Source organism: Phoca vitulina, unplaced genomic scaffold (genome assembly GCF_004348235.1).
Source record: "Phoca vitulina isolate PV1807 unplaced genomic scaffold, GSC_HSeal_1.0 scaffold53, whole genome shotgun sequence".
Classification (NCBI taxonomy): domain Eukaryota; kingdom Metazoa; phylum Chordata; class Mammalia; order Carnivora; family Phocidae; genus Phoca; species Phoca vitulina.
In genome coordinates, this window is record NW_022589756.1 from 8,467,100 (window position 1) to 8,479,562 (window position 12,463).

General features: G+C 41.0%; 2 protein-coding genes across 8 annotated transcripts in view; one reads left to right on the top strand and one right to left on the bottom strand.

Moving 5' to 3' along the window:
• Window positions 1-5,815, bottom strand: part of FBXO16 (F-box protein 16) — a 54,770-nt gene extending 48,955 nt beyond the window's left edge. For 3 of the 7 annotated variants that reach the window (XM_032389148.1, XM_032389151.1, XM_032389150.1), the window contains exon 1: window positions 1,967-2,141. The gene's annotated coding sequence lies outside the window, so the exon portion shown is untranslated. Of the gene's footprint in view, window positions 1-1,966; window positions 2,149-4,353; window positions 4,425-5,531 lie in introns of those variants that run through there. The other 4 variants (XM_032389145.1, XM_032389146.1, XM_032389144.1 and 1 more) reach the window with 4 other exon arrangements.
• Window positions 5,816-5,899: 84 nt separating this feature from the next.
• FZD3 (frizzled class receptor 3) overlaps window positions 5,900-12,463 on the top strand; it is a 107,613-nt gene continuing 101,049 nt past the window's right edge. Inside the window, exon 1 of the mRNA XM_032388991.1 lies at window positions 5,900-6,037. The gene's annotated coding sequence lies outside the window, so the exon portion shown is untranslated. The remainder of the gene's footprint in view (window positions 6,038-12,463) is intronic.

A 12,463-nucleotide genomic window follows, 5' to 3' on the forward strand; every position in this document is an offset into this window, starting at 1 on the left:
TGGGATCGAGCCCCGCATCGGGCTCTCTGCTTAGTGGGGGGTCTGGTTCTCCCTCTGCTCCTCACCCCACTCATGCTCTCTCTCTCATAAATAAATAAAATCTTTAAAAAAATAAAAAATATTAAAAAAAGAAAAGGAAGAAAGAGGGTCTTTGGCCCTAATCCTCAATGTATGGTTCTAGTTCCACAGCTAGGATGGGTCCTCTGGTAAAGTTTCAATGGTCACAAACCTCCAATCCCATTTTCTGAGCCATTCCTCACACTGCAACCATTATTTGACTTTACTAAGGACCTATTAGTCCTGTGTCAGGGGGTACAAAGATAAGAGTCTCTGCTTTAATAGACCATGCAGTCTACTGTTAGAGAGGGGGTTTTTTTTGCAAAAAAATGTATATACTTACAGTGTACAACTTAATATTTTGATATATGTATACATTGTGAAATGATTACAATCAAAGTATTTAACACATCCATCACCTCCCATTGTTACCATTTGTGTGTGTGTGTGTGTGTGTGTGTATGGGTGTGGTGAGAACACTTGGGAACTACTCTCTTACTAGTTTTCAAGTATAAAACATATTATTACTTTTTATTTTATTTATTTATTTATTTTTTTAAAAGATTTTATTTATTTATTTGACAGAGAGATAGAGAGAGAACACAAGCAGGCAGAGAAGCAGGCAGAGGGAGAGGGAGAAGCAGGCTCCCTGCGGAGCAGGGAGCCCGATGCGGGACTCCATCCCAGGACCCTGGGATCACGACCTGAGCTGAAGGCAGCCGCTTAACCGACTGAGCCACCCAGGCGCCCGAAAACATATTATTACTAATTATAGTCACCATGCAGGACATTAGATCTCCAGAACTTACTCATCTTATAACTGAAAGTTTGTATCCTTGGATCAATGTCTCCCCATTTCCCTCACCCCACAGCCTCTGGTAACCACCATTCTACTAAGGGAAATATTTTTTAAAAGACCAGTTGAGGGGCACCTGGATGGCTCAGTGGGTTAAGCCTCTGCCTTCGGCTGATCCCAGGGTCCTGGAATGTAGCCCAAGTTGGGCTCTCTGCTCGGCGGGGTGTCTGCTTCTTCCTCTCCCTCTGCCTGCTGCTTCCCCTGCCTGTGCATGCTCTTTCAAATAAATTAATAAAATCTTATATTAAAAAAAGACCAGTTGATTGTGTCACTTTTCAGCTCAAAAACCTTCAGAGGCTCTCTGATGGCTACAACATAATCAGAGTCCTTAGCATGGAAGTCTAGGTCCACTATGAATTTACCTCAATCTACCTTTTCAGCCTCATCCCCCGCTCTCTCCCTTCATGCACTATCTGCCCAGACACACTGAACTTTGGTACAAAACAACTAGTACAGAACTCTAATGCTTCTTTCCTCATGTGGTTTTCTTACATTGCTCACGTGAATCCTAATCCCAGTGCTACATAATTGGTGCTCAAATATTTGTCAAATCAACTGAATGAATGAATACAATAGTGGAGAAGAAGCAGTTTAAAGATTAAAACTAATAGAAATGTAGGATAAAACTCACAACATTATGAATTGAGCACTGGAATTAAACTCAGGACTATCGGGTTTTTATTTGGAATTTACAGAGCAGAATAGGATTGAGTTTCTCTGCCAACACACATTGTACATTGCAGTATCATCAGAGAAGGAAATGATATCATCATGAAACAAGGTATGGTTAGATTTAAATACAAATTCATCTTATACTCAACTAGTTAGAAACAAAGCAAAAGCTACACTAAAGACAAAGAGCTAGTGTTTGATAGGCACAGAAATAAATTGTTGTTGTTAATTTCGTAAGTATGAAGCATCTGGCACTTTAACTGCCCTTGAAACGGAGCAAAATGTAATCCCCAGGAGCACTAACAAGGTTTCCGAGAGGATCTCAGAGTGGAGCTCTGAAAAGAGTCTCCATCCTTCTCATTCACTGCCCACTGCTCTCACCTCTTTCAGCTCACCTCCCTCTTCAAGCCTCAAGCGCTGGTGTTGCCATGGCAGCCTTTTCTTTGCTTCTGTCCAGCCCCCACCCTTCTTCCAGTAATCCAATCACCACCTATAAATCCTTTCGCTGGCATCCGGGGTCTCTTAGGCAACAATGTGTGGTCTCTTGATTGGTCAAGAGATTCGGGAGGGCTGGCTCCAAAATTCGGCACACGGATAATTTAAAAAAGCCCGAGCGCCAAGAGGGTGGAAGGGGCTGCAATCTCCCAATATAACGCTGGGAGAAAGATGTGTCCAATCCTAACACAAGCAGCACTGACAGGCACTCAAGACATATTTGTGTTCCAACTGAGGGCATCCTACTGAGCATGCCCAATTATAGTTCTCTGGTCATTCCGGGGCTCCGAAATGTAAACTCCACTTTTCCGGGTTTTAAGAGTGGCCAACAGGTAAAACGGGGTAGGAGGAAAAAGAACACGGCGCTGGTTCAATGGAAGAATAGCACCTGCAACCGGAAGTGGAAGGACGTGGGAAAATTGCCCAACACACAAACTCACAAATGATTCAACATGAATTTCAACGGGAATTCAGGCTGACTGACAGATACACCAGGGAACCAGCAGATGGCATGGCTTAATAACTACAAATTTGGAAAATTTTACAGTCCGGTCTAATTTAATTAAATTTCTTGAGCACCCGCCATGTAATAAGGGGCAGAGTGAGAACACAAGGATAAAAAAGATCTAATGAGAAAGACTGGAAAATGCAGTGTGTAAATAACAAATATAAGGCCCACATTGATAACTGTTGTGATAGAACTATAAACACGTGCTGGAGAACAACCAAAAATTCAAAATTCCAGACGGAGCTACTTCGGTAAATACAAAGCAGTTCCTATGGGCAGCAGGTAACAACAAAAAGACAAAACAAAAACCCCCCAAACCTTCACTATCTCATGCTTCCTAAAGTAGGTAAGAATATGCTCTCGTCCAACTTAAACAAATGTAAACCTATGTTTGTATTGTTTCATAGTTTTGAAATAGGCAGCATTTGTATATCTCCAACTTGAAATAGAAGAGTGAAGCTCATAGAGATTGTTGCTTCCCTTGAGTTAACAAAGGATCTGTAAGTGGCCAAACTGAAATTAGAACCTAGGTTGTCTGAATTCCAGCCTAGTGGTTTTTCCACATGATCAGGTTGTATGTAAATGAATCAACAAAGCCTTTGGTGGGGGGTAGGGGTCTGGGGGAGGCAGTCGACGCAATACTAAATTACCATGTACAGTATTACGAGTTAACATTTATGGTTTCAAAACGGGTTCATCCAGAAAGAGACCAGTTTTAACAACATGCTATGTCTCTCTGTGAAGTTCCCACTCATTAAAAACTTTCTATTGGTGGTTACAACATGGAATGAAAGAGAGATGGGATAAAAGAAACCATTTCACTTTATCCCTGTTGAATTTGCATAATTTTATACCTGAAAATAAGCTCCCTGTCGACTGTCCTCTCAACCAGCACCCTCTGGGCATCTGCTTATCCAGCACCTCATCTGTCTAACTGCAGATGCTCCCTTCCCCTCTGACCTCAATGACATCAGTCAGGCTATGTTCATAGTGAACACACCAGCTCAATGTCTGAAATACTTCATTACTTCAAACATAAAGATAAATTTAGAGACTACATTAAGAAACACCCTTGTATCCCCACCAAAAATTTTAAAAATATTAAAATTGTTGCTTCATGTGTGTGATTAACAGTCAGAAGCCCCTTTTGTATACTTTACAGATCTGATTCCTCTCTCTGCCTGTCTAGAGGCAACCACTATCTATGAAATTGGTGTGTAGCCTACTTGTCCATTTTTTTATGCTTTTTACATGTAAGCATAAACAATATGGCTAGATGTTTTTAAAGAGATACAATAATTTACGTATCTTGTAGTTCGCTTTTTTTTTTTTTAAGATTTTATTTATTTATTTGACAGAGGGAGAGAGACAGTGAGAGAGGGAACACAAGCAGGGGGAGTGGGAGAGGAAGAAGCAGGCCTCCTGCTGAGCAGGCTGGGCTTGATCCCAGAACCCTGGGATCATGACCTGAGCCTAAGGCAGATGCCTAACGACCGAGCAGGCGTCCCTAGTTCGCTTTTTTCAATGTTATATTTTTTGAGATTTAACCATGTTGATACATGCAGTGATAATTTCTACATCACTCCCACCTTCCCATTAGGGGGTGATATGTCCTATGCCTGACAGTTTTCACGGGATGGTGTGTAAATTGCATAAAAATACATTAGCTGCACGTCTTCAGAGGTTCTGCAGGTACAAAGGATCTGGAAATACATGAAGCAAGCACACACAGATTTTCACATACACAATTTGCCTCCTCACTCACCCTCAGAAAAGGCAGTGTTGGCTCAACAGGACATACTGACTTGCTTAGAATCAGCTGAAGGATCAGTATTACTTAAAAAAAAAAAAAAAAAAAACAACTATTACTGCACAAATATTTACTAAGAAAATTGAAATGTCACTTCAGATCTCATTTATTATGCTTTTCCCCATAGCTCACCATCTGATGTTAAACTATATTTATGACTGTCTAAGCTCAATACTCATTATTTATTTATTTAACACTTGAGTGCCTTTTAAAAATTGTGGTAAAATACACTTCACATAAAATTTACCATTTTAACCATTGTTTAAGTGTACAGTTGAGTAGTGGCAAGTATATTCACATTGTTGTGCAACAGGATCAATATTACTTTAAGACCCATGTGCTATCAACAGAACAAAATGATGCCTGTGACGTCTAGCTTGCAAAGGGAGGAAAAGGAAGCGAAAGGTAGGTAAAACAGCATAGTAAAAAGGACAGCCTTAGCTTTGAATGAATCCGGACTCCTATTAAAACTCTGAAACAAATAATGCAATATATGTTAAGGAAAACAAAAAAAAAAAGAAGATAGCAGGAGGGGAAGAAGGAAGGGGGGAAATCGGAGGGGTAGACAAACCATGAGAGACGATGGACTCTGAAAAACAAACTGAGGGTTCTAGAGGGGAGGGGGGTGGGAGGATGGGTTAGCCTGGTGATGGGTATTGAGGAGGGCACGTTCTGCATGGAGCACTGGGTGTTATGCACAAACAATGAATCATGGAACACTACATCTAAAACTAATGATGTAATGTATGGGGATTAACATAACAATAAAAAATTAAAAAAGAAAAAAGAAAAAAAAAGCTGCGTGACTCTGGGTAAGTCATTTAACCTTTCTGAGCGTTCTTTTCCTCGTCTGAAAAATGAGAGATTGGGTTTAGATGATCTTTAAGAACTCTTTCAGCTCTGAAATGATTTATGTAGAAGAGAAGGGAAACATTTTCTACGGAGAAAAAGATGGGGGAATGCTACCAATAACCACAAGCTCCACCTGTGCACTAAGGTGTTGGCCACGCGGATATGAACTGTTCCCAGGCAGCTATCCAGTCTGCTCTGTTGTTTAAGCGTGAAGCTCTGCAACAGGCCAGATGCTTCCTCCTATCTGCACCCAGTGCCACCCTCAACATCTGTAACCTTACTCTTGACAACTCCAATTCCCGGGGGTCCCTAGGTCAGCACACTCGTTCTCAGAACAGGTTTTGGCGGTCTTGCAGTAACAGCATCCCGGGCTTGGGTGATGAGAGTCGCCGCGCTTTCTCAGCAGGGCAGGGAGGGCTTTTGCAAAGAGGACTGGGTGCATTTAAGAAAAACGTTTCCAGAGTTCGAAAGCCCTCCGCCGGAGCAGGACAGTGCAAGGCGTCACCCGAAGCACGAGGTAGAGAACAACCCAGCCCAGAGAGCAGGTACCTCTCAGCGGGGCTCAAAATGGGAGCGTTCGGTCGAGTGTGCGCAGCGCGCCTGCGTCGTGCGTGCGCGCGCGGGCGCGCTCGCTCCCCGGGCCGCGCGCCCCGGCGCTCCCGAAAGCTCGCGTTCGCTCCGAGGCGGCGCGCGCTGTTGGTCCTCGCTGGCTCCGTTTACCTGAGAGACCCGCGGCCGCCCCGGGCCGGCGCTGCAGCCCCCTTGGAGCCCGGCCCCGAGGTGTGAGGTGAGCGACGAGACGTGCGGCTCCCCGTCCGGCTTAGCTGGAAAAGGGCGCGGGCAGTGTGGGGAATGAGGAGGTGCCGCCGCGGCTGCCCGCTGCTCTGCCTAACCCTGTGCTGAGGAGCCACCAGCAGCTCCGGCACCTCCTCCTCAGGGATCGTTATTCTCGTCGCGGCCAAAACAAAAGCCTTCGGCGCCAGGCTGTGGCGGGGTGTCGGAGGGGCTCGTCGGGACCCACGGCGGGCCGAAGGGGTGCGGAGGAGCCGAGTTTGGGGTGCGGGCTGAGGTGGGCAAATGCTCGGGAGATTATTAACCTTCTGCATCCTAAGCTCGCGCTGGGCAACCTGTGCGAGTGTGGACCACCGCTCCCTCTCCGCCACCCCCGGCCCAAACCCTAGGCGGAGGAGGGTGTCTGGGATGGGCGCCCACTCCGTGGGTCGGCGCCGCGGGGGCGCGTGGCGCTCCTCGCTCGCGGGAGCGTGGGTGGAGGACGCGGTGGCAGCGGCGGCGGCCGGGGGGAGGACAATGCATCTAGGGCTCCGGCGCCCCGGGCGCTTGGGGCCGGCCCGAGACCCACGTTAGAATTGCCCCTTGCCTAGATGTTGTTTTAGCATTTGGCCGACCTCTTATTTCCAACGCCTAAAAGTTGTCCCCTCCATCCCATCAGTTTCCAAAGTCCGCACTCCCTCCCAAATGCTTCCCCCAGCTGCCCTCTTTTATGCTAATGTGTATTTGCCGTGACGGTACTGCTGGGTAATTAATAGATGGCCTCTCAAATAAAGGTGCTGTAAAAACATTTCAAGACATTTTAACATCTTCCCAGAAGCTCGTTAAATCTCAGGAGTCTTGGAGTTAGGTGCCTCCTTGTAGGAGAAAGAGGGCTTTTTTTTTCTTTTCTTTTTTTTTTTTTTTTAGAACAAAAGCGCATGCCATTAATTTAGGTATGGGATAGATTTGAAGTTGAAAAATATCTACCCAATAAAGGAGGTCCAATTTTTTGCCCAGAATTAAAATGAAATTTTGAATTTTGGTTCCTTTCTGAATTTGGGCAGATGCAGCATCAGAGCAGACCAACAGCTATAAAAATGACTGCTGTATAAAAGTATCCAAACAAAATCTTATTTTATAATAGTTTTGATAGACTGTAACGTTTATTTGCGGGAATTGGGTTACTTTGCAAAGCCAATACCGCAAGAGCAAGGAAACAAAGACCTGAATGACATGAGGGATGTTACCTCCCTCTTCAACCTTCTTTTAGTCTTCAGTGGTGTGCTGACAGTCTAAGGAATAGATAAATCCTTAGTTCTGTTATTAAGAAGCAAGATAATGCTTCCCATCCATACTTTCAAGCAAATCAATACTATCTTTTTCCTCCAGGAAAAAAAAAGGGGAGGGGGGCATTTACATGAACTACCAAGCCACAGCATAAGGGTAAAAAGATTCAGAGTTAGGGAAAGTAGGAAAGAGGCGTGAAAGCTTAATGGGTGGGCTTGAAGGGATGGAGTTAAAGATAAAATATAATTAAGATGCAGCCCTTCTCTTACCCTCTTGCCTTTTATTTAGTGAAATGTTCCTCCTCTACCCACCGAATGTTTTGAAACTATCAGGAGAATAAGTAAATAATAAAATCTACCATCCTGCCTTCTCTTTCCTACTTTTTTTTTTTTTTTTAAATCTCATCCACTTACTAATATTCTCTACCTCTACACTTCTCCTAAATCTATAACAGTGTCCCATTAATAGTAGAAGAAATGACTGTTGGGCTCTTTCATTCTTTTCCCCATCTTAGCTACTATATTTTTTTGAGCTTTATTTTGTGCTTTGAACATTTAGGTAGATTTTTCTTGGGAGTTCCACGATTGAGGTATTTGAAGTAGGGAAGGTTGAGAGGAATTTAATAAAGTGCACATTCTTCCTTTGTATAGTACAGTGTGGAAGGCTTTGTCATTGGGGAAGGAGAAAGGAGTTTTTCACTCATAATAAGTCCTCTGTTTCCCACTTCAGGAAAAACTCTCTACCCATCTTAAATTTCATATTAGTTTGTTAGTAAGACTATAAGATTGTATACTCAAAAGTAATTCTGAGCATATTAGTTTGTTGATGTTAGGCTTCTGTTGACTTTATTTTCTTTAGGAAATGTGTTAGGAAACAGTTCTTACATCTTTACCTTTCACAGAGGAGAGTGATGTTGGCCTCATGTTTTATTTATTTATTTTTTAACTCCTAAAACTCTAGAACTGTGGCTGCTTAAACCTGTAGCTGCTCACGAAAAGAGCAATAATGCAAATAAAAAGAATGATTTGGAAAATGTCTGTTGAAGAAATTATTCAATATAGATTTGAGGAAAGAGTAACAACTCTTTACTGGCTAGGAAGGAGTTTTAACTGATGATTGCATCAAATGCTTTTCACTTCATTATCCTGAGAACTATTGACACTTTTGGTGGATCCAAGGGATGAAGTATATAACTAGGCTACTGGGGGCGCCTGGGTGGCTCAGTTAGTTGGGCGGCTGCTTTCGGCTCGGGTCGTGGTCCCAGGGTCCTGGGATCGAGCCCCGCATCGGGCCCCCTGCTTGGTGGGGAGCCTGCTTCTCCCTCTCCCTCTGTCTGCCGCTCTGCCTACTTGTGCTCTCTCTCTATTTCTGTTAAATAAATAAATAAAAATCTTAAAAAAAAAAAAAAAATAACTAGGCTAGTGAGCTTAAAAAAAAAAAAGTCCTGGTTTCTAAATTTTATCTCACTGAAAATTTTATAGTCAAAGCATACAAACCCTGCTAAGGGAAAAAGTTGGGCTTGATTTTAGGGGGTTTTCTGATGAGTAGATCTTAATTGGAAGGGGAAACTGGGCTGGGATTTCAATCATTTTTTTTTTTTTTTAGTTCAGAATCTGGCCATCTTTTAACTTTCCATTTTGTTTTTTTTGAAGATTTTATTTTGTAAAGTAATCCCGACACCCAGCTTGGGGCTTTAACTCACAACTCCAAAATTAAGAGTCATGTGCTCCACCCACTGAGCCAGCAAGATGCCCCATTAACTTTCCATTTTTCTTTTCAGGTTAGTTTTAAAAGATCTTCTGCTTTCTTTAGTCTTAAAAGTAGTTTTTAATTTGTAAAATGGACTGGATTTTGATCCAGTCGTTGATGCCTATCATTCATTTTAATTTTGAACGTAGATGTGTTTGTTTTTCCTGTTTGGTTTTTTTAAGCCCTATCATCACTCAGCACATTGGATGGTTAGGTTATTTGTGGAAATAGGTAGATGCCCAGATGGACTTTAAAAATTAGAGAGATGAAATAGAGCAGAAAAGAGATCCTCATTCAGAGATTAATAGGAATCTAAGCCCTATGAATTAAATATGAAGCTATATAAACTTAGCAACCAGGAAACAAAATTTTGAGAATGAATTCATTTTTTAAATAATAAGATGTGGAAAACAAAAGGCCAGAGGACACGTGGATTTTAGGAAAAGTAAAGTAATACTTAGCACAGTGAATATGCTCTGAGTGTATATTTTGTTTCTCTTACAATACAGTAATTTCCCTTAGAGGAGAAACTTCGTTATTTAGAGGTAGTCATTGTTAATCCTTGCAGTGCATTCTTGGAAAACTGAAAGAAGACAAAGAATATCGCCCCTGTTCCGACTGTAGCCACTGTGTGTGAGGCAGCCTTCGGATAGTATTTCTGAATGGGAGATGCAAAATGTTGTTTATATTTATAAGGTGTCAAGAAAATTAAATCTAAACCGAGAATAATGAAATGGATCATTTTCTGTACAAAAAGTATGAATTGGAATAGAATTACTGAACCTAATCTTTTGCAGGACCCTCTTCACAGCCCTCAGGACCTACTTTGTCAGTATTTCTTCAGGATTCAGCCTGCTTTCCTCTTCACAGTTGCCACCTCCTGCTTTTCCCACCTAAGTTCTTTGGGTCTGGTTTCGCAGCCAGCCTGGAAAGACAGTCTTCCAAAATTGAATCTCCTACCCCTTTATTGCTGTTGTTCGGGACAAATACTCAGCTTATTTTATTTTAAGGGCTTTTACAATTTAACTGGTAATTAGGGAATATCAGATTCCTGATATTACACATTTATAAAAATTAGATGTCCTTTTGTTTTCTGATGGAATGATAATCAGGCAACTTAATCAGTTTTCCATGTATCTTACATTGCTCTGTGGAGAAGTGAGTGTGCCTCTCTTCCCACAGGTAGGACGTGAACAGCTGTTGCCATATCACTCACTTTTTGATGGCCCCTGGCTGTTTGCTCCAGTTATGTTCACTCAGCAGGTCCCTTTATTTATTTGAGATACGGCAGATTCCAATAATAAACAATATCAGTAAGAATGCCAAAATGACTGTTAACCTTTGTTTAATGAGTTGCTATATTTTGGCAGGACCTCTTTGGGTGCAGGATTTCTCTATTTCCTGCAGGTCTGGAACTTCAACTTACAGCTTTTCCATAGATGACCCTACCTTAGGAAAAATGACTTTTGCTACCCACACAATCCTGTTTAGAAGTGGTATCTCATGTTATTGAAGAGCGATTTGGAATATCTATCAAAAGTTCTTTTAAACTGTGCCTACCATTTGATTCAGCTGATCGGTGATCTGATTTTTTTCAATACTGAAAACCAGTTTTTACTCAAACTAAATTGATCATCACTTTTTTCCTTTTCTTACTGTCTGCAGTAGGGCATTAGACTGTCCCTTGGCTTGTTGCTTAATTAGCAGCCAATAAATCAGTGATTCAACTAGTATTTATTCTTGTTAGCTAGTCCGCACACATTGGGAGGTTTAGCAGAGTTAATTATTCCATACACAGAATAATGTACCGTAGGTTCTTTTATAAAATCTCAGAGCATTTGTAATATATTTAAGCAATTGAAATAGTTTTATTCTGTGCATATATTTTTTGACAGAAATGGGATATGTATGCTGTTTAGAAAATTGTTTTAATTTTATTTTTTACTTACTGTATTGTTACGTCTTACCATGTCAGTAAATAGAGATCTTGCTCATCATTTTTAGTGACTATATAATATTCCACCATGTGGTTGTACCATAGTTTTTTTTTTTTTTAATGAATCCCTTATTGGTAGACTTTTCAGTTATTTCTAGTTTTTTATTTTATAAACAATGTTACTCTCACATATTTTGGTTATGCATCGTGTGTACTTGTGTGCTTACTTAGAATAAATTATAGATTTGTTGCATCAAATTATGCACATTTTAAGGGCTTTTGAGGTAAGTAGCCGTTTTTAAAATACCAAGCGGTTTACAGTAGTATTTCTAATTGTTGGAATGTTGAAAATGTGCTTTTTCCTGCATCCTCTCCCATACTGTGTTCTTTCATTGTTATTTCTGCCTGTCTGAATGGCAAAAATGTTCTCTCATATTTGCATTTTTTTTTTATTAGTAAAGTCGAATATCTTCGTGTGTTTGTTGGTTATTTGTCATTCATTCATAAATTTATGTCCTTTTCCCATTTTCCTATTAAAGTGTTATTCTTTATCTGCTTTTATTTTTTAAATTTGTTTTAGGTATTACTTTTGCTAAGCATAAAATTATATTTAAATATACCTGTACTCTTTTTTTTTTTTTAAGAATTTATTTATTTATTTGACAGAGAGAGAGACAGTGAGAGAGGGAACACAAGCAGGGGGAGTGGGAGAGGGAGAAGCAGGCTTCCTGCAGAGCAGGGAGCCCGATGTAGGGCTCAATCCCAGGACCCTGGGACCATGACCTGAGCCGAAGGCAGATGCTTAACCGACTGAGCCACCCAGGCGCCCCTATACCTGTACTCTTTTAAATTACTCTATTTTAGGGTAGAATTTCTCAAAATGTGACTTATGGACCATTTGTAACAGTACCTGAGGTGACTGTTAGAATGTAGTTCATTCTCCAGAGATTCAGATTTCTAGACTTCTAAGGGGAACCATGAATCTACTACACATTAAAATTAGAGAACCTCTTATTTGGAGGAAATATAAATTGTTTTAATATTTTTACTGCCTTATTTTCTTTTTGTCTTACTGAATTCACTTTTTATTTCAATAATCATAAACTACAGTCTTAAAATATTAAGATTTTCATCCTACTCCAGCCTAACAATAGATTTTACAGAAGTGTTTTGATATATGGTAATTTGGGTGTTGTATTACATAAAGGAAACTTTTATAAGACAGTGGGAAGCTTCACTTGTACATGAGGCAAAAGGAATAATTTAGAGGAAATCAGGTAAAATAAAGTAGGTAGAAGTATAAGGGGGTGTCCTCTAGTTTTAAAAATCCAATGAGGTATTTCTCATTCCTTCTTTTATATGGTAGTCTTCCTTGAACCCACAAATTTGAAACACCTGTTTGAAAAATTAGTTTAGGGGCACCTGGGTAGATCAGACCATTAAGCATCTGCCTTCGGCTCAGGTCATGAT